We start from the raw sequence: 4249 nt of genomic DNA, 5'->3' as shown, positions 1-4249 counted from the left end.
TAATCTGCTTTGTTTCATCATTTGACTGCAGTTTTATATTTAAATGTGGTTTCAGTTTCTGTGCTACAGTACAAAATGGCCAAAACTAAATAATTTGTGAAATATTAAATACACTTAAAAAGAACCAGATCTCAGTTAAAAAACTAAGTAACTTCATTTTTAAAAAATAATTAATGAAATTTTGTAAAACTGAAAATGTGGAACGTCAACCTGCACTATTTTCATGTTAAAAGGATACATAATACTGCTTCAAAGAGCTTATAATTTTTTTTAAATGTCAACCAAAGTTAGACATAACAGCAGCTACAAAAATGAATAATGGAAGGTAAGACTAGAGTCAAGCTTGAAGATTGAAAGAAGTGAGCATTTACCTGAAAGAGACACATACCTACCAAAAGAATTCCATACTCTGAATCGTATTTAAGACCTCACTGATGAGTGAAATTCTCTGCAGTTATTTAGTATCTATTACTAAATGCAAAAGCCTTTTCTCAGACTTCATTCTTAAACCTTACAATTGTTGATACTACTGACTACTCCCTCTTTCTGGATGTTCTAACTTCCCTTAATTTCTTTTAATTCTCAGCTCACATACTACCTTCTATGGAAATTTTTCCTGTTTCCCTTTCCCTCACTATCAAAAATATTATAAATATACTTATTTCTTTACATGTTTTATCTTATTTCCCCTCTTAATAATGACTAGAGATTGGTTTTTGTTTTGCCTTTGTATACCCATTACTTAGTATAGTGCCTTGAACATACAGTTATAATTAATTAAATGCTTGCTGAATTAGAAGCTACCAGTTGAACTACAAGTGAACTACAATACATCTTTCTAGCCTTTCTTCCCACCAGAGTTTCAGGGTCTCTGTCTCTTCCTCTCCACTTTCTATTCCAAACTGAAAGCATCTTTTCTGCCTTTTGCCCTTGCTGAAAAATGTGCCTAGTTATGGTGCTTTGCACATAGTAAATACTTAATAAGTATGCACATTTCATCATTGTTCTTCCTTCTTTGGAAAACATAGAATCTAAAACTAGAAAGCAATTTAGCAATCACAAGAATCACAGAATGTATGTTAAAAGCAACAATATCCTCATACCCGTGGAGTCAGCTAGAAACTGGCTTATAAGAACCAATTGTGAGATTTTCAATGTGAACATTTCCATCTTGGAAATCATTAAATACTACAAATCAGGACTTAATTTATTGTTTATTGTTTAGACTCAAAAAATTATGGAGAAAATGTTAATAATGCATATTAAACTTAAGTTTACTTTCATTCGTACTTTTTTTAGAAATATAATCAGTTGCTAAACATTTATCAGCATATCCATTGTTGGAAAGTGCATTGAATCCAATTCATACACAAAAAAATTACCACTGGATGACAAGCAATCACCAGCCACTACTTGAAATAACCCTTCAGAATATGGATAACCCAACACCTTTTGAAGTAGCCCTACTTTTTTTGAACAGCCCTAATTATTAGGAAACTTTTCCTAACATCAAGTCTAAATTTGTAACTCTGCAACTACCATCCACTCCATATCTACTTTCCTTTCCTTTAAAGTTCATACTATCTAAATTGATCATCCAGTTCAGAGGCCAATGGCTGTCATCTATGGACTACCAAAATATTCTTCTTTCTTAATAAGTTCAATACTAGCTCACAATCGCTTTTATTCAAATCATGCCCTTACACTAAGAAAATCTATGTAATTGCCAATATATCCTTCCTCAAATACACACAGAGATGCTCATACCCTTGAAGTTGCTACCTCCCACAAGTATGCCATGTACTGGTTCATGAATTCTGATAATCCTTTTCTGAATTGAACAGAACATTGAATGTTCTGCCTTTTTCACCTCAGCTTCTTATTTTCTCTTGACTTTCTTATTCATTGAATGTTTTGCCTTTTTCGCTTCAACCTCTACACTTCTCTTGACTTTATTCAGGATTTATCTCAAGACCTACCTCTTTCAAGAGGCCTTTCTTGGTCTCCTCAGTTCCTAATTTCTTCCCTTTCAAATTACTTATGACATCTCTATATTTATCTTGAATGTACTGTTACTTAGATATTGTCTGACCCATTAGCATTTATGAGACTGAGGGCAATTTTTTGCCTCCTCTTGTATCCCCAGATCTTAACACAGTATCTTGCATATATTAAACACTTACAAGCTTATTGACTGACTCTCCAGCTTATTAATGTTGTTCTTAATAGAAGAGTGGTACAGGACTGTCACTTTTATTCTTGAAAACTACATCTCTCTTAATACATCCAGAGACTAACTGAATTAGCATTTTAACTTTCTCATCACACTGCTGACTTATGTTAAACTTATAGACCATTTACATGCCCCAGATATTCTCATCCACTATTTGTGAAGTTGTTTTTTTTAAAACAAATATAAAATTTTTTATATTTTTTCTACTGAGTTTCATCTTCTTAGATTCAATTCTATACTTTAGGCTAACATGATCTTTTTGGATTGGGTCATCTGCAATTTGCACTTATTAAACAGCATAGGTTCAGGCATAGATCCTTAAGATATTCCAATGAAGACTTCTTGCCAGGCTCATGTTGGTCACCCAATCAGTTCCAAATCCATCTGCTGATACTATTGTTTAGTCTACATCTCTCCATCTTCTCACAACTGTATGACAAGGGGCAGCTAGGTGGTGCAGTCGATAGAACACCAGCTCTGAAGTCAGGAGGACCTGAATTCAAATCTAAGACACAACACATCCTAGCTGTGTGACCCTGGGCAAGTCACTTAACCTTTGATGCCTCAAGAGAGGGGGGAAAATCCTTGTATAACATAAGAGTTTTGCTTAGATCTAGGTACACTGAGTCTGCAGCACTTTCTCTGTTCTTTATTTTTAACATTTCTTTAATAAAATGTTTTAGGCTTTTCCTAGGAATTTAAATCTGGAGAAAGAAATCACAACTCATCCTTTCTTTGCCAAGAAGACCCCAAATGGCATTATAGTCAGAACATGACTAACATGACTGAAACAACAAAAGCAATTAAGTTAAATTCACTAACCTATGGTTTCCAGACTCTCTTCTCTTCTCTATTTTGAAAATCAGGGCATTGATCTTTATATCTACTTTTATGGTCCTTCATTTCTCCATGGAAGACCATCTAGGCTAACTTTGTCACTTTTCTTTTGAGGAACCTAAGGCCCCCAAAGATTGATTTGCCTAAGTCTCCAGAGTCCAGATCAGAAGTCAGGTACCCTGACTCTTATTCCTATGCTCTTTCTATGATACTATAGACATTTGTTGACTGTAGAAAGTGATTATCATAAGAAATAAATATATATGTGATCAGATATTTGCCCATCATGATAAAGATACAAATGGCTGCATTTACTAACTAACTAGGGAAATCTAAAGGCAGAATAATAAAATTCTTCATAAGAATAAATTTGAGTGCTGGAAAGAGGAAAAAAGAATATGTATCAAAGAGCTGTCAGATAATTTTCTCCACCCAGTTGCCACAACACATATACATAAAAGTTCCTCCACAGAATTAATATAATTAATGAAAATGTTGCCTTAAAAGAGATGAATAGTGAAGAATATTAGGAAACAGTATAACTTTTATCAGAAATAAAAACATTGGTACTATAAACATGAATACCATTTGATATGAAAAATATCCTTAGCAGAATATTTTGAAAATCAAAAGCCATTTACTTTGGTTACCCTATCGTTTTGATCCATTATTTCAGGAAAAACTCAAATATTCTTCACTTTACATTCTTGTCCTTAACAGTCTTACCAGCAGCCTTGCACCAATATATAAATACATCCACACATGAGAAATTACAAAGTGACAGGAATATTTTTAAAAAGACTACATAAGGAGATATTTTTCCACCTCTCCTAGTTAATGAAACTAATTCCATCAACTCTGCCTCTGTTCCTGCAAGTGACATTTCTTCTATAACTCAGTTGCTTTCATTCACTGGCCTTAACATTTTGGACCAGTGTCCTTTCTTGGTCACCAGTCCTTTGTGTGTATTATTTCCTTCACTACCATATTTGAAGGTTAATTCCTTGAGGTCAGGGACTGTCTTTGCTTTAGGACAGTATGTGACAATATTGTTAGTACTTAATAAGTACATCCTTTTTCAAGTTCTTTCATCCATGTATTTGTTTTAGATTTAGTTTGACAGAACTACATAATGTCCTGTCCATTGCATTACTGGCTATCTAAAGATATGAAGGGGAA

The sequence above is a fragment of the Sminthopsis crassicaudata genome, chromosome 4, assembly GCF_048593235.1.
Source record: "Sminthopsis crassicaudata isolate SCR6 chromosome 4, ASM4859323v1, whole genome shotgun sequence".
Taxonomy (NCBI): Eukaryota; Metazoa; Chordata; class Mammalia; order Dasyuromorphia; family Dasyuridae; genus Sminthopsis; species Sminthopsis crassicaudata.
The sequence above is the reverse complement of the archived record's forward strand: the minus strand, read 5'-3'. Positions refer to the sequence as shown.